A 26108-nucleotide genomic window follows, 5' to 3' on the forward strand; every position below is an offset into this window, starting at 1 on the left:
AACAACTTCAGCAAAGTGGCCAGGTATAAAATTAATTCAAACAAATCAGTAGCCTTCTCAAACGATAAACAGGCTGAGAAAGAAATTAGGGAAATGACACCCTTCACAAAAGTCACAAAGAATATAAAGTATCTTGCTGTGACTCTAACCTAACAAGTGAAACATTTGTATGACAAGAACGTCAAATCTCTGAAGAAAGAAAATGAAGAAGACCTTAGAAAATGGAAAAATCCTTAGTTTTGGTCTTCTCATTTGTCCTGGACTTCTTGAATGATTTGTGTCAGGAGCTTTTTGCATTTTGTCATTTCTTTGATTGTTGTGTAAATGCTTTCTATGGTATTTTCTGCATTTCTCTCTTCTATCTCTTGGATTCAGTTGTTGATGCATGCCTCCATGACTCCTTTCCTAGGATGTCTATGTCCAGAGTTGTTTCCCTTTGTGATTTTTTTCTACCTCCATTATAAGAACCTTAATGCTTTGTTTAGTTTTGGTTTGGTCTGAGTATTTTGAAACATGAATTTACCTAGTAACCCAAGCATGCCAAGAACCCACTATGTATTCAAATCTGGCCTCAAATTCATGGCAATCCTACTTCGGTTGAATACTAGGATAGCAGTTCTCAATAACCATAGTGGTCTCACTTTCTTTTTATTTGATAGAATTTCATTTCTTTAAGATAAGTTTCTGGCAAAAATGACAAACTGCCTTTATATATATATATATATATATATATATATATATATATATATATATATATATATAAGCAATTTATTGACTCAGTATGAATATAGTGATGATTGTTTGTAGTGGGAAATGATTAAAAGCATAGTACTGCCCCCACTAGGCCTCTGCTCCAAGTCTCAGTGGGTCTCTCTCTCTCTCCTGCCTAGAACCCACTCCTTCCAAATATCAGACAAAGCATGACTCTTAAACTTGAGTATTTAACCAAATATATTCATGTATATGAAACTATCAATTACATAATGCCAAATTACAATGACAAAGTTTTACCCCAACATTTCTAACCTCTCAACACACTAGAAACATATCTGATGTCATCTGGATTTGTGACTCTCCTCTTCAGCTCCCTCGTGCAGCTCCTAGGTTCCCTCTCTCTCCACCCTTCCTTCTCTTAGTGCCTCCTCTTCTCTCCCTTCCAATCACTGGCCTCTCACTGTCTCAATATGAATGGATAAGAAATATCTTGCATCAATTGATAACATTTCTACATTTGAATTTCAGCCATGCAAAACCCTAGTCTCAATCCTGATTCCCAAATGATGTCATTAGCCTATAAAGTAAGCATGAATACCTCAACTTTTTTTACCTCTATATAATCCTGAAAATTTAAATCTTAAATTATTATGTTTTCTGAATTTGTGCTCAATTGGCAATTATATATGACCATAAAGTTGATAAATTATATGAGGAAAGCATGAATTTATTGGGAGAAATGAAATGGTAAGACATATGTGATAAAACAAAATTCTCCAGGGAAGGATCAATGATTCCACAATTAAGAACACTAACTGTTCTTGATTAGTTCATGGATCAGGTTCCAGGATCCATTGAATCACAACATTCTGTATCTCCAGTTCTATGGAATCTGATACTCCACTATTGAGCTCCATATGTGTAAGTCAGACTCCTAGTGTACATACACATAGAAATGTAGGTAAACCTTCTTGCACATAAAATAAATACATCAAAAAATTAAAAATTAGTGTCCTAAATTGAAATGAAAACAGTCTAGTCAAATAATGTGAATTTATTTATCACAAAATGAAACGGTTTATGCCTAGTATATTCTGTACTGTTTAAATCCAAATGTGCATTTACACAATTATTAACACAACAATTATTAATGTAGAGAGTTCTTTCACAGCACAGGTCACATCTTGACTATTATTTGAACTATCTCTAAGCAGGGATTTTATTAAAAAATACATTATTCATGCTAGATATTGTTTAGTTCTTTGGAAGAGGTGAAAGGTTTATGGAAACTAGATTTGCTCTAAAGGTTCATAATGCATATTTTCTACATATATATTTGTATATAAATTTATTAAAATGAATAATTCATTAAAGCGTAAGGTCACCCTATTATTTTAAAATCAATAAGAATTCAAAAATTGTCAAATTTCAGAAGATGGTTTAGATAAAAATAATTAACATTTTTGTGTCATTCAGAGATTCTTTGAATAAAGACATTTATCTGTGCCACGTTTAATTAATGTCCATTAATAAATAGAGGATAATCCATCCTATGCTAATCTCTTTCTTCATGCCAATTATTATATGAATAATGGTCAAAAAGACTTGAGATTCTTAAGTTCTGGTCTTGGAACAGACCTTGTTGATCAAAAAATGATGCAGTTTTCTTTGCCCAGAGCTCGATTCTTTCTGATCACTTATCCTGTCTTCTTGATTATAATTCTTCAAGACAAAATTCTGAACCTTCCCAAAGACTGTAATGGGCTAGGAAAAAAGAGTTTTCCAAGCAGGGAGGTGTATTATGTAAGGGCTCTAATTAGTTAGAAAACTTGTCATTTAATCATAGCTTAAGTATATCTGTACTCATGTTGATCTTTTCTCTATAAGAAATGTAATTACTTACATAGTAAAATAATTTGAGAACTATGCATTCAAAGAATATTTATATATAGGTGAGTCATACGTGCAAAGGAGCCTGCATTAAAGATGGTAGAAACAAAGAGATGAAGTCTGAGAAAATCATTTCTAATCATTTATAAATTCAAAGAAATAAAACAGTGACTATGTTTTAAATAAAACACTAAAAACACTATGACTAAGAAGGTCTTATGTACACAACACTTGCCTCACATGTAGGAAAACCAGTGATTATGTTTCAAGTCCACAAAAAGATGATGTTCTCAGAATTACCAATGTCTTCATTAAGGAATTTTCCCATTTCCAACAAATCTTTATTGATTTCTCATCCTACTGATTCTGCATGAGCAGTTTCTGAGAAACATCTGTGCTATCTTTAAATATATATGTATACATATTTATATATGTATATATATGTATTCATGTATGTATGTATGTATGTATGTATGTATGTATGTATGTATGTATGTATATAATCCCTGATTGTCAGTTTAGTCTCTGTGAGCCCCTATTAGCCCTGGTTAGTAGATTCTGTTGACTGTTTTTCTTTTCTGTTTGTTTTTGTTTTCATTATGTCTTTGACCCTTTTGACTCTTACAATATTTCCTCTCCCTCTTTCAGGAGATTCATGAGCTCTGACTAATGTTTTACGTGGTTCTTTACATCTGTTCTAACCTGATGGATGTAGCCTCTTTAATGACTATACTCGGCTCCACTCTACAAATAATGCAGAGTATCATTAGTAATCATTTGATTGATTTTTTTCAACCATCTGTGTTGGTTTTATTCTAGGTGTCTGAGCTATCTGGGCTCTGTTTCCTAGCCTTCCTGGCAGTGTCAGGCATGGACATCTATCTGTTCCACAATAACTAATTTACTTCCTCTCAAGGTAACAGTGGTATTAAAGTTCAACAGGAAAAGAAGCACTTCCCTATAGAGAATGTCTATCTCCAAACACATGCATCCACTCTGCAAAAAATGATGACTCAATCCTTGGTTAAAAAAAAAAAAACCAACAAAAACAAAGTATAATTCTCTGTGATTCCCCAGTCTTCTGCAGTAAATTTGCAGTTTCTTGATAAAATACCAAAGAACATGTAACACTATAATCAAGACAGTGATTTTATTAACATGAAATCATTCCCTTGGAATGGAGAGATGGTTCAGTGGTTGAGAGCACTGACTGCTCTCCAGAGGTCCTGAGTTCAAATCCCAGCAACAAATGGTGGCTCATAACCATCTGTAATGAGATTTTTTTCCTGTTTTTTCTGAAGACTGCTACAGTGTATTTATATATAATAACTAAATCTTCCTTTCAAAATGGAAACATAAATTATTCCCTTGATATATCTAATTTTGAACTAACAATACCACCTAAAGTATCTGAAATTTGAGTGGTACAGCATGATTGTCACTTTTGCAGATTTATTTTTCTGGTTTTTCGAGACAGGGTTTCTCTCTATAGCCCTTGCTGTCCTGGAACTCACTCTGTAGACCAGGCTGGCTTCTAACTCAGAAATCCACTGGCCTCTGCATCCCAAGTGCTTGCATTAAAGGCATGCCCCACCACTGCCTGGCTACCTGGCAGTTTCAAGACAAATTTATGTGACAATACACTATAAGTGGAAGCCTGAGATATTTTATATTATGAAGTTGGGTTCATTTTTCTACTTCCTACATGCTCTTTTTCTATCCAATGTTAATTTATTTAATTAGTTATGAGGAATTTTTTTGCTATATTTTTAGTTGGCTTTCTTATTTCTATGTGAGAATCTATATGACTTATGTCTATAAATAGATGATAAACATCTCATGGTTCAGAGTTATAAATTAATTTTTTTATTCCCTGCCATCCTAGTATAGTGATGACCATATGATACACATTGACAAATTCACCTTCATGGTCAAGAAAACATTTGTAATTTAAACATTTAAGTAGAATTCAGATAACATTTCTCTTACACATTTAACGTTTTACAAAAAAAATGATATTTCTATATTATTTAAGATCTGAGTCTAAATGAAAAAAAGTAAATTATGAGTGGCCAATATGTATATTCAATTGGTAAATGGTCAGTTTATACTTAATCCCTAATTTATGTCAAATTTCCTCATAATTCATTTTTGATAGTAAACAATATGTTAAGTATTTGTTTCTAGTTCTATCTACAGTATACCACAATAACTTTGCTCTTTCAGCTTTGCCTCTTGGATCACTGCTTGTGCCATCTCATCAAAATTAGCCAAAACTAATTTTTTCTACTTCCTAAACATCATGAATACCTCATTTATTTTATTTTCAATTAATTCTTCTGATAAAAATGCATCATTCTAAGACACTGGTAACAAAAAGACTGCACTGCAATTTTTCAAATCCAAATAAAATAATTAATATTTTCTTAATTGTAATAATAAACAAATAAGCGGGTTCACAATACTGGCATTATTTTAGTGTACACAAACATGCTAAACATTCTAACAAGTTTTATAAATTCAAAGAAAAATGTTTATATAATTTATTAAATAAGCTTTGTATTTTTCAACTAAAATAATATTACATTACTTGATGATACCCTGCCTTCTCTAGCATCTCTCAAGTCCACTTTCTCCAACTTTTCTCTTTCTCCTATTTTCTCCTTACATGTATGTATGTTATATATATATATATATATATATATATATATATATATATATATGAAAGGTTGAGGCTTAATAGTGATGTGTTTGTGTGTCAAGTTGAGAAGAGGTCAATTGTACTGGCTGGTTTTGTGTTTCAACTTGATACACGCTGGATTTATCACAGAAAGGAGCTTCAGTTGGGCATGTGCCTCCATGAGATCCAGCTTGGAGCATTTTCTCAATTAGTGATCAAGAGGGGAGGGCCCCTTGTGACTGGTACCACTTCTGTGCTGGTATTCTTGGGTTCTATAAAAGAGCAGGCTGAGAAAATCAGGGGTAGCAAGCCACTAAGAAATATCCCTCCATGTCCTCTGCATCAGCTCCTGCTTCCTGACCTGCTTGAGTTCCAGTCCGGACCTCCATTGGTGATAAAGAACAATGTGGAACTGTAAGCTGAATAAACTCTTGGTCATAATGTTTGTGGAGGAATAGAAACACTTACTAAGACACCATCCCTTTGGGGCTTCTAGCCTTAGCTTGACTGGAAACCAGGCCACCATTCATGTTCCCATATATATAATATGTGTATGAATATGCATTATGGAAATACAGTCAGAAATACATAAATAAAAATTGCTGAGTTCATTTTTATTTGTATAAATATATGGTTTTGGAGCTTAATATATTTTATTGGTCAACCATTTAGGTGGCTTATTCCTGTCAAAAGCTAATTCTTCTTCTCTCAGCAGTTATCATTTGCTATAGTTCCTTATCCAAAGTGTTACTCCATGAGATTTTCCTACTTCCACATTAGTATGTATGTTCATGCTGTCATTGATCATATTGTTTATATTCACCCATTTATGAGACTCTAACATAGCAGATGTTCTGATATTCTGGTTCTTACAACTTTCTGCTTCCTCTCTTGTAATTTTTACTGAGCCAGAAATGTAGGAGCTTTTAAGTAGATGTATCCATTGGGGCTGGACTCCTGTAGTCCTGTGTTCTCTTTCATCTGAAATTTCTGGTACCAAATTTTCAGATGTGAATATATAACATGGAGTTAACATACAATCAAGAAAGTAGAAAGGAATTGTGTGGGGTTCTTGAGAGGGGAATAGCAGAACACAGGATATAACAAGTTTAACATGGAAAAACAGGGTGTGGACTCCAACTGGGAAGGTGGCAAGGCGTGCAAAATGAAAGAAGATAGGAAGAACAATAGATAACAAAATTACTATATAACAAAAACTCAAGATATCATATTATTTTATATTTACTTAAGGTCATTCCGAACACATATAAATGTATATATGTGTCTTTAAGTGATGCCACTAGGGCTGGCAATGTTCCTCACAAGAACCATATTAGAAACAAGAACAAAAATTAGAACTATCCATTAGTCAAGGTATTTCAAGCAAATCCTAAAACTAAAAAGGCTATAACTATTGCTCTTGGTTGTCTTTAAAGGTTAAAGAAAACCTCTTATTGGTTAAGACACCACACACTTAAAACATAGGACTGAGATTATTTAATAAGGATCTAAACTGAAAGGTGTCTTACTTCCAAGGCAACAGAAAATACAATGCAAGCAGCCCAGCAGGAAAGCAATTAGTTGTCTTACACAGCTGTGACATTATGAACAATAAAGGCCACAATAACAAGATATCCATAAAGTTTCAATAAATGATATTAATATGTTAGTGATAACCAATAGCATTCTAATTGGACTCAAGGCCAACTGAAAAGAAGGAGGCCCTGATTGGTAGTAAAAACCAAGTCAGTTTCCTTAGGCTAGTGATACCATAGGCTTAGAAAATAATCTACTACTGATAACTTTCTAGACCAGAATGTTTCATAGCTACACTCTACATTTTATTCTTAAACCTTCAGATATGTGTAATTAACAGTCTTCATTAAAGAGAATTTGTTTTACAGCAAATGAAAACCATCTCAGAAAACTTCAACTTAGCACAGTGTGGGAAATGGATCCTCCTTTTAACATCATTTTATCAATTATTTGAGAATTTCTTATACTATATCATGGTAAATATTCAAGACTGTAATATTATAGGTATATCTTACTTCTTGTAACACAATTTCCCAATTGAGTATGGCTAATATTAAAAAATATCACTTTTTCATATTATAATTTCCTTAATTGTGTCCTATACAACTATAATAAGCATTTAAAATCCATTATTTCTCATCAATTTCAAAATTTTCCTACCATTTAGACACCATTTGTACATTTGTTTCTATATCCACATGATATGAACTCTGTCACAGAGCAGTAGGATATCAGATCCATGATTTTCAGATTAAATCTTGCTATTTTTATCAGATCTTCAATACCCAAATCAAATGCATCTTCTGACTTGATTCCCTGAGTTTTAATCCAAGTCTTGTTTTATGTTGTCATGCTTCTTTATACTTATTTAACTGGCTTTATACACTATTCTGTGTGGTTTCAGACATTAAGATGACTACTTTTATAATGTCAACAATATTTGAATTCCTATTAATATCTAGATTCCAAATACAGTCTTTACAGTCATTGAAATAACTCACTTAACACCCAGAGCAAGAAAATGTTAAAGACAAAAGAATTTGAATGTTTCAGTGATACTTTCTATCACCAGCCAAAGACCATACACATGCTGTAATTAGGCCTTCCCACATAAATGTCACAGATGTGCAGCTTGGATTTCATGTGAGTTCCATACAACTGGAATGCAGGCTATCCCAAAAGTTCTTGCCTTTATGTGGGATATGTTCTTCTAGCTGTGGTGCATTGTCTGATCTCAGTAGGAGAGTAAGCACTTGAAGCGCCAGCATGGGAAAAATACCAAGGAGGTTCTGAACCACCAAGAAACGTTGGTGAGGGGGATGGGAAAGGATTGTAATGGATGGTAGCCAGGGAGGGGACAGTTATCAGGATATAAAGTAACAAAAATGTTAGTTCAACTCACTTTCAGCATGCAGAAAAATGCAAATTTACCTATTCTTCCCTCCTTGTACAAAACTCAAGTCTAAAAGGATCAAAGATCTCCACATAATACAAAGAACTGAAGAAGTTAGGCTCCAAATACTCAAATATCCCTATTAAAAATGTGGTTCAAAGTGAAACAAAGATTTTTCAACACATACTCCACTATGTTCATAAGTTGCCTTATTTATAAGAACCAGAAGCTAGAAACAACCCAGATGTCCTTCAACAGAGAAATAGATACAAAAATTTGGTACATTTACTCAATGGAGTACTACTCAGCTATTAATTATGATGAATTCATGAAATTCTTAGGCAAATGGATGGAATTAGAAAATATTAACCTGAGTTAGGTAACCTAATCACAAAGGAACATGCATGGTATACACTCACTGATAAGTGGATATTAGCCCAGAAGCTCAGAATACCCAAGATACAATTCACAGACCATATGAAGCTCAAGAAACAGTACCAAGGTGTGCTCACTTTGGTCCTTCTTAGAAGGGGGAGCAAAATAACCATGGGATGAAATACAGAGACAAAGAATGGAGTTTAGACTGAAGGAAAGGCCATCGAGAGACTACCCCACATGGGTATCCATCTCATATACAATTACCAAATGGCAACACTATTGTGAATGCCAAGAAATGATTGCTGAAAGAAGCCTGATACAGTTTTCTTCTGAGAGACCCTGCCAGATCTTTACAAATACAGAGGTATATGCTCTCAGCCTTCCATTGGACTGAGTACAGAGTTCCCATTGTGAGAGCTAGAGAAAGGACTGAAGGAGATAGATGTGTTTGCAAACCCATAGGAAGAACAGCAATGTCAACCAAAGCCCCCAGAGCTACCAGGGACTATTCCACCAACCAAGGAGTATACACAAGGAATGCCAGCATGGAGAGGATACTGAGGGGGTGGCAACATGGTTCCATCTGCATATGTAGCAGAGGATAACCTGGTCAGACATCAATTTGAAGAGAGGTCCTTGCTCCTATGAAGGCTCTTTAACTGCCCCAGTGTAGGGGAATCGAGGACGGGGAGGTAGGAATGTGTGGGTTGGTTGAGGAATACCCTTATAGAAGCAGCAGAAGAGTGGCTGATATAGGGTGTTTCTGGGAGGAGGGTAAAGGGTAAAAGGGAGAAAATGTGAAATGTAAATAAAGAAAATATCCAACAAAAATAATAAAATTAAATTTACAAAATGAAAAACACTACAAATTATCAAATCAGGAGGAAGGTTTGATAATTTCCTCAAGAGTAAATACCTCAGTAAGCTTCCAATAGCCAGGCTGGAATCCCAGAGATTAAAGAAGACAATTTACAAGTTAAATCACTAATAAACCTAATCTCAATTTGTAATCACTTTCATATACCACACTTTGACTCTATTTACCCCTGGAACTACAACTCAATCCACTTTTTCTACCCCCACTACTTTACCAGTCCAACCTGGGGATCATGTCCAAATCCTCTCCTCTAACCACGTCACTCTCTGCATTGTCAAATTATTATTGTCTAATTACTCTTGGCAATCAGGATGCTATATAGTCTGGTTGAACTACCTGTGGTCAGGTAACTAAATAATTCAGACTCTTCTGTAACCAGCAGTTATCAAATAATAAGTTCCTTCAGATGGCAATATTATTTCATGTGTACACCCTCTTTCACTTGGGATTTTGTTTTGTTGCAGTTTGCACAAATCTTCAGTGTGGTCCCAATCACTGTGAGCTGATATTTATAACTGGCTTGTTTTGTTAAGAAAATTGTTTTGTTGAAACCATCCTCCACCTGTAGGTGACCTTCTCGCTTCATGCTTAACTTCTAAGAGATTCCCAGAGCCTTTTGTGGAAGGAAGTGATATGTACATCCCATTTGTGTCTAAACATGCCACAGTATCTTAAGACACTCTGCATATTGGCTCTTGAAGATATTTGTGTCAATTGTCATCCACTACAAAATGGAGCTGCTCTAATGGGAGCAGAGAGATTCATCATCCTATAAATATAGCAATATATCAAAAAAGTCATTTTGATACTGTATCTGTTTAATAAAATGATAGTGTTAGATTTTTATTCTAGCTCTATGTAGATGACCTATCTAGGCCATTTTCTAATGCCAAGAATGGATTTTATGTTATGGAATGTGTTAATCTGTGTTCCACCACTCGTGGTGGGGTGTCCAGGCAAAGCCAGCTTACCAGGTCAGAGAGAGGAATGAATGGAGTCAACAGTCTGCCCATTCCATCTGGGGCATTAGACTTCACTGTATATAAGACCTAGGAGAATGAAGGGAAGTTCAGGATGAAAAGGGTCTACATGGCTCCAGTTAGGCCTGAAATGCAAAAAGTGGTACATCTCTTAGAAATGAAATGAAGAAGTTCTAGCAGCAAACACAGGGAAGTGGCCAGGTTCCAATGGTTCAGGTAGCTGCTTTGTCGCTATCATGTCAGAAGTTCTTTGATTTGGGCCTCTATGAGTAACTTGCGCCTGGCCAGTCTGGTGGGTCCAAGGTCTCATGAGTTTTTGTGGGGGTAGAGCCTTCCTGCAAGTGTTATATCTCACTAAAAGCAAACTAGTCATGATCATCTTATATCTGTTGAAGTCTGTTTTGTGACCAATTATATGCTCAATTTTGGAGAAGGTACCATGAGGTGCTGAGAAGAAGTATATTCTTTTGATATAAAATGAAATGTTCTATAGGTATCTATTAAATCCATTTGGTCCAAAACTTCTGTGAGTTTCACTGTGACTCTGCTTAGTTTATGTTTCCCTGATCTGTCCATTTAAGACAGTGGAGTGTTTAAGTCCCCCACAATTATTGTGTGGGATGCGATGTGTGCTTTAAGTTTTAGTAAGGTTTTCTTTACACATGCTGGTGTCCTTGTATATGGGGCATAGATGTTCAAAATTGAGAGTTCTTCCTGGTAGATTTTTTTCTTTGATGAGTATAGTGTCCTTTTGTGTCTTTTTGCATAACTTTTGGGTGAAAGTTTATTTTATTGGATATTAGAATGACTACTCCAGCTTGTTTCCTGGTACCACTTGCTTCTAAATTGTTTTCTAGCCTTTTACTCTGAGGTAGTGTTTGTCTTTGACAATGAGGTGTGTTTCCTGTATGCAGCAAAATGTAGGGTCCTTTTTATATATCCAGTCTGTTAGTCTATGTCTTTTATTGGGTGAGTGAGTCCATTGATGTTAAGAGATATTAAGGGATAGTGATTGTTGCTTCCTGTTATTTTTGATGTAATTTGTATGTTTATGTGGTTATCTTCTTTTGGGTTTGTAGAAAGAAGATTAATTTCTTGCTTTTTCTAGTGTGTAGTTTCCCACCTTTTATTGGTGTTTTCCATTCATTATCCTTTGAAGGGCTGGATTTGTGGAAAGATACTCTGTAAATTTGTTTTTGCCATGAAATATCTTGATTTCTCCATCTATGGTAAATAAGAGATTGGCTGGCTATAATAATCTGGGTTGGAATTTGTGTTCCCTTATGGTTTGTATGACATCTGCCCAGGCTTTTCAAATGATGCTCAAGAAGAAGGAAGGAGTGGCTCCTGGTTCTGGAAAGGCTCAGTGGAGCAGTGTAGGGGAATACCAGGACAGGGAAGTGGGAAGAGGTAGATTGGGGAACAGGGGAAGGGTAGAGTGCTTATGGGACTTTCATGAAAGTGGAAATTATTTAAAATGTAAATAAATAATATGTCAAGTAAAAAAAAAGCAACTAGTCTCAGATGATCCTTGTTGAAATAACTTGTATGCTTTGTTTATTTTTTAACTTTTTTTTATTCGATGTATTCTTTATTTATATTTCAAATGATTTCCCGTTTTATGGGTCCCCACTCCCTGGAAGTCCCATAAGCCCTCTTGCCTCCCCATGTTCTTCCATCTACTCCTTCCCACATCCCTGTTCTGGTACTCCCCTATACTGTTGCACTGAGTCTTTCCAGAACCAGGGGCCACTCTTCTGTTCTTTTTGGACATCATTTATTTATTTATTTTTTTAATATTTTTATTTTCTATATTCTTTGTTTACATTCCAAATGATTTCCCCTTTCCTGGATCCCCTGTCCCCATATGTCCCATCAAACTTCTTCTCTCCATCCATTCTCCAATTACCTCCCTCCTTTTTCTCTGTCCTTATATTCCCCTCCAATGATAGGTCAATCCTTTTCAGGATCAGGACCCTCTCCATACTTCTTCATGGGAGTCCTTTGTTATACGATTTGTGCCTTGGGTATTCAGGGCTTCTGGGCTAATTAATATCCACTTATCAGAGATTGCATTCCATGTATATTCTTTTGTGATTGGGTTACATCACTTAGGATGATATTTTCCAGATCAAACGATTTGCCTAAAAATTTTGTGAATTCATTGTTTCTAATTGCTGAGTAGTATTCCATTGTGTAAATATACCACATTTTCTGTATCCATTCCTCCACTGAGGGGCATCTGGGTTCTTTCCAGCTTCTGGCTATTATAAATAAGGCTGCTATGAACATAATGGAGCATGTGTCTTTATTGCATGCTGGGGAATCCTTTGGGTATATGCCCAGGAGAGGTATAGCAGGGTCCTCCGGAAATGTCATGTCCAGTTTTCTGAGGAACCGCCAGACTGATTTCCAAGTGGTTGTGCCATCTTACAGCCCCACCAGCAGTGGAGGAGTGTTCCTCTTTCTCCACATCCTCGCCAACACCTGCTGTCTCCTGAGTTTTTGATCTTAGCTATTCTGAGTGGTGTGAGGTAAAATCTCAGGATTGTTTTGATTTGCATTTCCCTAATGATTAATGATGTTGAACATTTCTTAAGGTGTTTCTCAGACCTCTGAAGTTCTTCATGTAAAAAACCTTTGTTTAGCTTCATACTCCACTTTTTAATGGGGTTATTTGTTTCTCTGGTTTCTACCTTCTTGGCTTCTTTGTATATATTAGATATTAGCCCTCTGTCAGATTTAGGGCTGGTGAAGGTCCTTTCCCAATCCTTTAGTTGATGTTTTGTCCTTTTGAGAGTGTCCTTTGCCTTACAGAAACTTTGTAGTTTTATGAGGTCCCATTTGTCAATTCTTGATCTTAGAGAATAAGCTATTGGTGTTCTATTCAGGAACTTTTCCTGTGTGCCCATGTCCTCAAGGGTCTTCCCCAGTTTCTTTTCTATTAGTTTCAGTGTGTTAGGTTTTATGTGGACGTCCTTGATCCATTTGGAGTTGAGCTTAGTACAAGGAGATAAGAATGGATTGATACACATTCTTCTGCATGCTGAACTACAATTGAACCAGCACCATTTGTTGAAAACACTATCTTTTTTCCACTGGATGCTTTCAGTTTCTTTGTAGAAGATCAAGTGAACATAAGGGTGGGTTCATTTCTGGCTCTTCAATACTATTCCATTGATCCACTTGCCTGACATTGTACAAATACCAATGCAATTTTTATCACTCTTGCTCTGTAGTAAAGTTTGAGGTCTGGGATACTGAATCCCTCTGAAGATCTTCTACTGTTGAGAATAGTTTTAGCTATCCTGGGTTTTTGTTATTCCAGATGAATTTAAGCATTGCTCTTTCTAGCTTTTTGAAGAACTGGGTTGGGATTTTGATGGGGATTGCACTGAATCTGTAGATTGCCTTTGGCAAGATGACCATTTTAACTATATTAATTCTGCCAATCCACGAACATGGAAGATTTTTCCATTTTCTGGGATCTTCTTCAATTTCCTTCTTCAGAGATCTGAAGTTCTTGTCATGTAGCTCTTTCACTTGTTTGGTTAGAGTCACCCCAAGATACTTTATGCTGTTTGTGGCTATTGTGAAGGGTGTCATTTCCCTAACTTCTTTCTCAGTCTGCTTATTCTTTGAGTATATAAAGGCTACTGATTTGCTTGAGTTGATTTTCTAGCTAGCCACTTTGCTGAAGTTGTTTGTCAGCTGTACAAGTTCTCTGGTAAATTTTTTTTGGGTCACTTAAGTATACTATCATATCATCTGCAAATAGTGATAGTTTGACTTCTTCCTTTCCAATTTGTATCCCTTTGACCTCCTTATGTTGTCTAATAGCTCTAGCTAGGACTTCAAGAACAATATTAAAAAGATATGGAGAGAGGGGGCAGCCTTGTCTAGTCCCTGATTTTAGTGGGATTGCTTCAAGTTTCTCTCCATTTAGTTTGATGTTGGCTACCGGTTTGCTGGATATTTTACTATGTTTAGATATGGGCATTGATTTCTTGTCTTTTTCCAAGACTTTTAGCATGAAATGATGCTGAATTTTTTCAAATGATTTTTTTAGCATCTAATGAAATGATCATGTGGGTGTTTTTTCCTTTGAGTTTGTTTATGTAGTGGGTAGCATTTATGGATTTCCTTATATTGAACCATCCCTGCATCCCTGGGATGAAGCCTACTTGATCCTGGTGGATGATCGTTTTGATGTGTTCTTGGATTCGGTGGGCAAGAATTTTATTGAGTATTTTTGCATTAATATTCATAAGGGAAATTGGCCTGAAATTCTCTTTCTTAGATGGATCTTTGTGTGGTTTTGGTATCAGAATAATTGTGGCTTTGTAGAAGGAGTTGGGCAGTGTCCCTTCTGTTTCTATTTGGTGGAATAGTTTGAAGAGTATTGGTGTGAAGTCTTCTTTGAAGGTCTGATAGAATTCTGCACTAAAACCAACTGTTCCACTGCTTTTTTTGGTTGAAAGCCTATCTATGACCTCTTCTATTTCTTTAGGGGTTATGGGTCTGTTTAGATGATCTATTTGATCATAGTTTAACTTTGGTATTTGGTATCTGTCTAAGAAATTGTCCATTTCCTCCAGATTGTCCAGTTGTGTTGAGTACAGGCTTTTGTAGTAGGATCTGATGATTTTTAGAATTTCCTCAGTTTCTGTTGTAATATCTCCCTTTTCATTTCTAATATTGTTAATTTGGATGCTTTCTCTTTTCCCTTGGGTTAGTCTGGCTAAGGATTTATCTATCTTGTTGATTTTTTCAAAGAACCAGCTCCTGGGTATGTTGATTTTGTACGGTTCTCTTGATTTCTTCTTGATTGATTTCAGCCCTCAGTTTGATGATTTCATTTCTTCTCCTCTCCTGGGTGAATTAACTTTTTGTTCCGGGGATTTCAGTTGTTCAGTTAATCTTCTAGTGTATGCTCTCTCTAATTTCTTTTTGGAGGCACTCAATGCTAAGAGTTTTCCTCTTAGCACTGCTTTTGTTGTGTCCCATAGATTTGTATATGTTGTGCCTTCATTTATGTTATATACTAAAAAATCTTTGATTTCTTTTAATTGCTTCCTTGACCAAGGTATCATTGAGTAGAATATTGTTCAGTTTCCTTGTGTATGTGGGCTTTCTCTTGTTTTTATATTTATTAAATACCACTTTTACTCCTAGTTACCTGATAGGAGGCATGGGATTATTTCAATCTTCTTATATTTGTTGAGGTCTGTCTTGTGACCAACTATATGATCGATTTTGGAGAAGGTACCATAAGGTGCTGAGAAAAAGGTATATTCTTTTCCTTTGGGATGAAAAGTTCTATATAAATATGTTAAATACAATTGGTCCAAAGCTTCAGTTAGTTTCCCTGTCTCCCTGTTAGTTTATGTTTTACTGATCAGTCCATTGATTTGAGTGGAGTGTTGAAGTCACCCACAATTATTGTGTTAGGTGCAATGTGTGCTTTGAGCTTTGGTAAAGTTTCTTTTATGAATGAGGGCACCCTTGTACTTGGAGCATAGATGTTCAGGATTGAGAGTTCTTCTTGTTGAATTTTTCCTTTGACCATCAAGAAGTCACCTTCCATGTCTCTTTTGATGATATTAGGTTGAAAGTCAATTATCTGATATTACAATGGCAACTCCTGCTTGTTTCCTGAGACCGTTTGCTTGTAGAATTGTCTCCCAGCTTTTTACTCTAAGGTAATTTTTGTCTTTGACACTGAGGTGTGTTTCCTGTAAGCAGCAAAATGTAGGGTCCTGTGTATGTAACCAGTGTGTTAGTCTATGTCTTTTTATTGAGGAATTGAGTCCATTGATGTTAAGAGATATTAAGGAGTAGTGGTTATTGCTTACTATCCTTTTTGATGCTAATTTTATACTTGTGTGGTTATCTTCTTTTGGTTTTGATGAAAGAAGGTTAATATCCTACTTTTTCCAGGGTATAGTTTCCCTCGTTGTAATGGTGTTTTCCACCCATTATCCTTTGTAGGGGTGGATTTGTGGAAAGATATTGTTAAATTTGGTTTGGTCATGGAATATCTTGGTTTCTCCATCTAAAATGATTGAGAGTTTCGCTGGGTATAGTAGTCTTGGCTGGCATTTGTGTTCTCTCAGAGTCTGCATGAGTTTCACCCAGGATCTTCTAGATTTCATGGTCTCTGGTGAGAAGTCTGGTGTAATTCTGATAGGTCTTCCTTTTATGTTACTTGCTCTTTTTATCCTACTGCCCTAAGTATTCTCTTTGTTTAGTAGATTTGGGATTTTGATTATTATGTGAAAGGAGGTAGTTCTGTTTTGGTACAGTCTGTTTAGAGTTCTGTAGGCTTCTTGTATATTCATGGGTATCTCTCTCTTTAAGTTAGGGGAGTTTTCTTCCATAATTTTGTTGAAGATATTTTCTGGCCCTTTAAGTTGTAAATCTTCACTCTCATCAATGCCTATAATCCTTAGATTTGACTTTCTCATTGTGTCCTGGATTTCCTGGATGATTTGGGTTACAAGCTTTTTGCATTTTGCATTTTCTTTGACTGTTGAGTCCATGGTTTCTATGGTATCTTCGGCATGTGAGATTCTTTCTTCTATCTCATGTTTTCTGTTGTTGATATTTGCATCTATGGTCCCTGATTTCTTCCCAAGGTTTTCTATCTCCAAAGTTGTCTCCCTTTGCACTTTCTTAGTTGTTTCTACTTCTGTTTTTACATCCTGGAAGTTTTTGCTCAGTTTTGTCATTTGCTTGTTTGTGTCTTCCTCTAATTCTTTAAGTGATTTTTGTGTTTCCTCTTTCATGACTTCTGCATGTTGATCAAAGTTCTCCTGTATTTCTTTCAGTGATTTCTGAATTTCCTCTTTATTGGCTACAAACTTCTGACCCATATTGTCTTGAACTTTTTTAAGTGATTTTTGTGTTTCCCTTGTAAGGGCTTTTAGCCTTTGATCATTTTTCTCCTGAATTTCTTTAAGAGATTTATTTATGTCCTTCATGTGCTCCTCTAAAAGCATCCTTACCAGTGCTTTTAAATCCAACTCTTGTTTTTCTGGTGTGTTGGGGTGTCCAGGACTTGCTATTGTTGGAGAATTGGGTTCAGATGCTGCCATAATGCCTTGGTTTCTATTAGTAACATTCCTATGCTTGCCTTTAGCCATCTAGTTCTCCCAGGTGTTAGATGGTCTTATTGTCACTGGCTGGTGCTTCAACCTACTGTGGACCTTTAAGGCTATTTCTGCGACAGTGGAGGACTGGGTTTCCTCTGGCACAGATTACTGATATGCTGCCTTTCTCTTTTGTGACTTTGGAGCCCTGCTCAGGCTTGCCTCAAGAAATGTTATACTTGGGTTTTCAAGGTGAACCAGGTGTTCTCAGACTGCTCTGTTATGGAGCAAAGATCGTTTGGGGGGGGGGTGTCACTCACTCTGTTGTTTCTCATGTAGGACACAGGCCCCACAACCAACCGACTGGCTTGCAGATAAACTGCCTATGTTCTCAGGTCCTGGGCGCAGGCTGACCTCTGGCAGTTTGCACCCCCCAGAGATCTTAAACTCAGGGTGATACAGTAAATAGTGATGCTTTTCTGCCCCAGCAGGCAGCAAAATGGCCGTGGGGATTCTCTTCTTCTGCTGTTCTCCAGGCAGGACCCAGGACCCACACCTGGCGGACTGGCAGAGTAACTGCCTATGTGCTCAGTTCTTGGGTGCAGGCAGAACCCTGGTGGTTTGCACACCCTTGAGATCTAAAGCTCAGAGTGATACAGTACCTAGTAATGCTCTTATGCACAGGCAGGCAGTGAATATGGCTGCAGGGGATTCTCTCCCTCTGTTGCTCTGCAGATAGGACACGGGCCCCACACTCAGTGGACTGGTGGCCGAACCACCTATGTGCTCAGTTCTTGGGTGCCGGCAGACCCCTGGTGGTTTGAACCCCCAGAGATCTAAAGCTCAGGGTGATTTAGTACCTAGTGATGCTCTTCTGCTCTGGCAGGCAAGGAATATGGCCACAGGGATCTATGCTTTATTTTACAGGGAGTATATGAACTTCAGGGAGTGAGATGGCATTCAGTGGGTAAATAAATTATTTTGTCTGAGGCTGTTCTGGTGATTCTTTATTTGCATAATGCACTGCTACCTGATTGACTGCTCTGCATTCAGACAGGGAGGAAGATAGCCCTACTGTTAATCTCTGAGATTTCCGAGGTTTGAGCATGCTCTTCAAATCCCTTACCAATCCCATGCTCATTCCACTGATGGTGTGGTCTGCCTGCCCTTCAAGATTGTTCTTTTGAAAATTCTACAGCTTGAATTCTTCATGGAATTAGGAAATATCTTTATCTTAACTTATATGTGATGAGCTTTTTATAATTTTAATCAAGTAGAAGTAATAATAACCGCTATTTATTATTATTTTAACCCATGCTTTATAGGTACTTTTGGATCCTTGTATGTCTTTGTACCACATGCGTATGGTGCCCACAGAAGTCAGAAAAAATGTTTCAAATTTCAACGAATGACAAACTGCTGTGACCCACTATATTGGTGTTGAGAACTGTAGCCAGGTTCTCATTAAAGGACCTCCAGTGATTATTGATCCATCTGTCAACCTCACAATGTTTATTTTTTATGTAACATTACAATTTTTTACTTAGGGCAAAAATAAGAATTTGAAATCTAACATTTTAAATACTTTAAGTTTGCAGTACAATATTTTGTTTTTGCTATTCTCTTTTGTTTTCTTTGACACAGGGGATTTCTATGTAGCCACAGCTGCCCTAAAACATTGCTGTTCATACTAGGCTGGCCTTGAACTTACAGAACTCTACTTGGTATGTCTTCTGGTTACTGAAATTAAAACCTATGATATCACATCTGACTGGTATTTATTCTATACTGTAAATACTAGACTATAAGGCATGTTCCTACAAGTTTTGGATGTTATATAAATGAAGCTCTTCACAGTGAAATAGTCTCTCTATCACATTCCCATTAGGCTCATATTAATGAATATATTTAGACAACGGTAACCATATCACATTGAGTCTTACTAGCTACCTATTTTGATGTATATGAAGAATTATTTTTGATAGTTAATTGATATTCTGTGAATGAATATATATATTTACCTCATTTTCATTAACTAATATTTTGACAGTAAACATTTAGAGTATGTTTATATCTTAACTACTATATACCACTCTAATGAACATGGCAATGAAAAGATCTGTTTAAGGTCATGTTTGTTTCTTTGCTTTGCAAATGTCAAGAATTTAAAAGCCAGAAATGATAAAGGATCAAGGAAACAAAGCCTTTTAAATAAACATAATAAACTAACAGGGGAATGAAGTAACATTCACAGGAGCTATAAGGCTGTACACTAGTTGTAGTTCAAGAGTTGAAAGCAGTGGTCACATGCCCTCACCCATAACCCAAATGCAATCTCCAGATAATAGCCACTTATAAATAAAAAATTCAGTTTCCTAAAAGTTATTATCACAAAGTTAATATATTGTATTGTCTAGGGTATGCTGCTTCTAAGTCCATAGAGCAGCAGAAAATAGCCTTGATGGCATCTTTTTGTTGTTCCTTAACTCATAATGTCATATCAGGGCTCTTTCTTCTGAAATGAAATCAAGTGGGACTTTGTTTCTTGTACCTTCTCTTGGGATATTTTCCATTTGTTTGTTTGCTTGCTTGTTTGTTTTAAGCAGTGATAATGTGATAGATTTTGTATCTTATTTTATTTTATTATTATTCTATAGAAACCTTATTGTTTTCTAATGAGAGACATAAAAGGGATAGATCTATATAGGTGGATGGTTAGGGAAGGTTAGAAAGTTTGAAAGAAGGGAAATCATAATCAGGATATAGAGTGCAACAAATGTCTATTTTCAATAAAAGGAAAAATTATAGGAAAATTGATATCTGCAAACTAATGACTCCTTTTAACATTCTAAGAAGTTATAGCAATAGGATCAATAATCTAGAATCAAACAAAATAAACACATTCTCCAAAGTCAAATATTATCATAGACAGAGACAGAATCATTTGGGCAAAAGAATCATTACAGCCTCATCTCCTGAACAGAGGTCTTCCTAAATAATTATCATCATAGCACCACAGAGGCTTGACTGAACATCTGGCGGGATATGATTATGTGTGTCTTGAATCAATAATTCTTGCTTGAAAATATCTTTTCTCCTTATCTTTTCAATATTGTACTTGAGGTACTAGCTCGGGCAATTCGACAACATAAGGAGGACAAAGGGATACCAATTGGAAAGGAAGAAGTCAAACTATCATTATTTGCAGATGATATGATAGTCTAACTAAGTGACCCAAAAAACTCCACTAGAGAACTCCTACAGCTGATAAACAACTTCAGCAAAGTGGCAGGTTATAAAATCAACTCAAGCAAATCAGTAGCCTTCCTATACTCAAAGGATAAGCAGGCTGAGAAAGAAATTAGGGAAATGACCCCCTTCACAATACCCACAAACAGTATAAAGTACGTTGGGGTGACTCTTACCAAACATGTGAAAGATCTGTATGACAAGAACTTCAAGATTATGAAGAAGGAAATGGAAAAAGACCTCAAAAAATGGAAAAACCTCCCATGCTCATGGATCGATAGAATCAATATAGTTAAAATGGCCATTTTGCCAAAAGCAATATACAGATTCAATGCAATACCCATCAAAATCCCAACTCAATTCTTCAGAGTTAGAAAGAGCAATGATCAAATTCATCTGGAATAACAAAAAACCCAGGATAGCTAAAACTATTCTCAACAATAAAAGGAATTCTGGGGATATCAGTATCCCTGACCTCAAGCAATACTATGGAACAATAGTGTTAAAAACTGCATGGTATTGGTACACTGACAGGCAGGAGGATCAAGGGAACAGGATTGAAGATCCAGAAATGAACCCACACACCTATGGCCACTTGATCCTCAAGAAAGGGGCTGAAAACATCCAATGAAAAAAAGATAGCCTTTTCAACAAATGGTGCTGGTTCAACTGGAGGCCAGCAAGTAGCAGAATGGGAATTGATTCATCCTTGTCTCCTTGTACTAAGCACAATTCCAAGTGGATCAAGGACCTCCACATAAAGCCAGACACTCTGAAGCTAATAGAAAAGAAACTGGGTAAGACCCTTAAAAACATGGGCATGGGGGAAAAGTTCCTGAACAGATCACCAATAGCGTATGCTCTAAAATCAAGAATTGACAAATGGGACCTCATAAAATTACAAAGTTTATGTAAGGCAAAGGACACCAGCAAAAGGACAAATCGGCAACCAAGAAATTGGGAAAAGATCTTCACCATCCCTACATCAAATAGAGGGCTAATATCCAATATATATATAAAGAACTCAACAAGTTAGACTCCAGAAAACCAAATAACCTTATTAAAAAATGGAGTACAGTGTTAAACAAAGAATTTTTACCTGAAGAACTTCGGATGGTGGAGAAGCATCTTAAAAAAAATGCCCAGCTTCATTAGTCATTAGGGAAATGCAAATCAAAACAACCCTGAGATTTCACCTTATACCAGTCAGAATGGCTAAGATTAAAAATTCAGGAGACAGCAGATGTTGGCAAGGATGTGGAGAAAGAGGGTTGCAAATTGGTACAACCACTCTGGAAATCAGTCTGGTGGTTCCTCCGAAAACTGGGCACCTCACTTCCAGAAGATCCTGATATACCACTCTTGGGCATATACCCAGAAGATTCCCCAGCATGTAATAAGGGTACATGCTCCACTATGTTCATAGCAGCCCTATTTATAATGGTCAGAAGCTGGAAAGAACCCAGGTATCCCTCAACAGAAGAGTGGATGCAAAAAATGTGGTATATATACACAATGGAGTACTATTTAGCCATTAGAAACAATGAATTCATGAAATTCTTAGGCAAATGGATGGAGCTGGAGAACATCATACTAAGTGAGGTAACCCAGACTCAAAAGATGAATCATGGTATGCACTCACTAATAAGTGGATATTAACCTAGAAAACTGGAATACCCAAAACATAATCCACACATCAAATGAATTACAAGAGGAACAGAGGAGTGGCCCCTTATTCTGGAAAGACTCAATGAAGCAGTATAGGGCAAAACCAGAACAGGGAAGTGGGAAGGGACGGGTGGGAAAACAGGGGGATGGAAGGGGGCTGATGGGACTTTCGGGAAGTGGGGGGTCTAGAAAAGGGGAAATCATTTGAAATGTAAATAAAAAATATACTGAATAAAAAAGTAAACAGTTATGATCCTTTAAATCTTTTTTTTGTGTTTAATAGGAATCAGGAGAGGGAATGATGCTCATATACAGAGTATAAGGAGAATAAATTTTGCTAAAATCCCTTGAACCACACATATTTGGAGATAGACTTCTGTAATTAATCTCACATTAATAAAAGGAACTATGAAGTTTTGTTTATTATTTTGGAGAAAACACACAGATTTGAACTGTAAAATGTGATTGATGCTCTTAAATACTGCTATGGTTTGAAAATGTTTTTCTTATCTGAATTTAGTTTCGGGTATTTACCTGCTCTGAATTTATTTTTTTTCCTTTTTTTATTCGATATATTTTCCATTTACATTTCAAATGATTTCCCCTTCTCTAGACCCACCACTCCCCAAAAGTCCCGTATGCCCCCTTCTCTCCCCCTGTCCTCTCACCCACCCCTTCCCACTTCCCCATTCTGGTTTTGCTGAATACTGCTTCACTGAGTCTTTCCAGAACAAGGGGCCACTCCTCCTTTCTACTTGTACCTCATTTGATGTGTGGATTATGTTTCGGGTATTCCAGTTTTCTAGGTTAATATCCACTTATTAGTGAGTGCATACCATGATTCACCTTTTGAGTCTGGGTTACCTCACTTAAGATGATATTCTCTAGCTCCATCCATTTGCCTAAGAATTTCATGAATTCATTGTTTCTAATGGCTAAATAGTACTCCATTGTGTAGATATACCACATTTTTTGCATTCACTCTTCTGTTTAGGGATACCTGGGTTCTTTCCAGCATCTGGCAATTATAAATAGGGCTGCTATGAACATAGTAGAGCATGTATCCTTATTACATGGTGGGAAATCCTCTGGGTATATGCCCAGGAGTGGTATAGCAGGATCTCCTGGAAGTGAGGTGCCCAGTTTTCGGAGGAACCGCCAGACTGATTTCCAGAATGGTTGTACCAATTTGCAACCCCACTAACAGTGGAGGAGTGTTCCTCTTTATCCACACCCTCTCCAACACCTGCTGTCTCCTGAATTTTTGATCTTAGCCATTCTGACTGGTGTAAGGTGAAATCTCAGGGTTGTTTTGATTTGCATTTCCCAGTGACTAATGAAGTTGAGCATTTTTTAAGATGCTTCTCCGCCATCTGAAATTCTTCAGGTGAGAATTCTTTGTTTAACTCTGTACCATATTTTTTAATTGGGTTGTTTGGTTTTCTGGAGTCTAACTTCTTGAGTTCTTTATATATATTGGATATTAGCCCTCTATCTGATGTAGGATTGGTGAAGATCTTTTCCCAATTTGTTGGTTGCCGAGTTGATCTCCTGATGGTGTACTTTGCCTTACAGAAACTTTGTAATTTTATGAGGTCCCATTTGTCAAATCTTGATCTTAGAGCCTACGCTATTGGTGTTCTGTTCAGAAACTTTCTCCCTATACTGATGTCCTCAAGGGTCGTCCCCAGTTTCTTTTCTATTAGCTTCAGAGTGTCTGGCTTTATGTGGCTTGATCCACTTGGATTTGAGCTTAGTACAAGGAGACAAGGATGGATCAATTCGCATTCTTCTGCATGCTGACCTCCAGTTGAACCAGCACCATTTGTTGAAAAGGCTATCTTTTTTCCATTGGATGTTTTCAGCCTCTTTGTCGAGGATCAAGTGGCCATAGGTGTGTGGGTTCATTTCTGGATTTTCAATCATGTTCCATTGATCCTCCTGCCTGTCACTGTACCAGTACCATGCAGTTTTTAACACTAATGCTCTGTAGTATTGCTTGAGGTCAGGGATATTGATTCCCCCAGAATTTCTTTTGTTGCTGAGAATAGTTTTAGCTATCCTGGGTTTTTTGTTATTCCAGATGAATTTGATAATTGCTCTTTCTAACTCTGTGAAGAATTGAGTTGGGATTCTGATGGGTATTGCATTGAATCTGTATATTGCTTTTGGCAAAATGGCCATTTTAACTATATTGATTCTACAGATCTATGAGCATGGGAGGTTTTCCCATTTTTTGAGGTCTTCTTCCATTTCCTTCTTCAGAGTCTTCAAGTTCTTGTCATACAGTTCTTTCACATGTTTGGTAAGAGTCACCCCAAGGTACTTTATACTGTTTGTGGCTATTGTGAAGGGGGTCATTTCCCTAATTTCTTTCTCAGCCTGCTTATCCTTTGAGTATAGGAAGGCTACTTATTTGCTTGAGTTGATTTTATAACCTGCCACTTTGCTGAAGTTGTTTATCAACTGTAGGAGTTCTCTAGTGGAGGTTTTTGGGTCACTTAGACTATCATGCCATCTGCAAATAATGATAGTTTGACTTCTTCCTTTCCAATTTGTATCCCTTTGACCTCCTTATGTTGTCGAATTGCCCGAGCTAGTACCTCAAGTACAATATTGAAAAGATAAGGAGAAAGGGGGCAGCCCTGTCTAGTCCCTGATTTTAGTGGGATTGCTTCAAGTTTCTCTCCATTTATTTTGATGCTGGCTACCGGTTTGCTGTATATTGCTTTTACTATGTTTAGGTATGCTCCTTGAATTCCTGTTCTTTCCAATACTTTAAGCATGAAAGTATGCTGAATTTTGTCAAATGCTTTTTCAGCATCCAATGAAATGACCATGTGGTTTTTTTCTTTGAGTTTGTTTATGTAGTGGATTGCATTGATGGATTTCCGAATATTGTACCAACCCTGCATTCCCGGGATAAAGCCTACTTGATCATGGTGGATGATCATTTTGATGTGTTCTTGGATTCGGTTGGCAAGAATTTTATTGAGTATTTTTGCATCGATGTTCATAAGGGAAATTGGTCTGAAGTATTCTTTCTTTGTTGGATCTTTGTGTTGTTTTGGTATCAGCGTAATTGTGGCTTCGTAGAAGGAATTAGGTATTGTTCCTTCTGTTTCTATTTTGTGGAATACTTTGAAGAGTGTTGGCTAACTCTTCTTTGAAGGTCTGGTCCTATGCTTTTTTTGGTTGGACGACTTTCTATGACTCCTTCTATTTCTTTAGGCATTATGGGACTGTTTAGATGATCTATTTGGTCCTGATTTAATTTTGGTATTTGGTATGTGTCAAGGAAATTGTCCATTTCCTCCAGATTCTCCAGTTGTGTTGAGTACAGGATCTTGTAGTAGGATCTGATGACTCTTTGGATTTCCTCAGTTTCCTTTGTTATAGCTCCCTTTTCATTTCTAAGTTTGTTAATTTGGATACTTTCTCTGTGCCCTTTGTTCAGTCTGGGTAAGGGTTTATCTATCTTGTTGATTTTCTCAAAGAACCAGCTTCTGGTTTTGTTGATTCTTTGTATGGTTCTCTTTGTTTCTACTTGATTGATTTCAGCCCTGAGTTTGATGATTTCCTGCCTTGTACTCCTCCTGGGTGAAATAGCTTCTTTTTGTTCCAGGGCTTTCAGGTGTGTCATTAAGCTGGT

The sequence above is a fragment of the Apodemus sylvaticus genome, chromosome 6, assembly GCF_947179515.1.
Source record: "Apodemus sylvaticus chromosome 6, mApoSyl1.1, whole genome shotgun sequence".
Taxonomy (NCBI): domain Eukaryota; kingdom Metazoa; phylum Chordata; class Mammalia; order Rodentia; family Muridae; genus Apodemus; species Apodemus sylvaticus.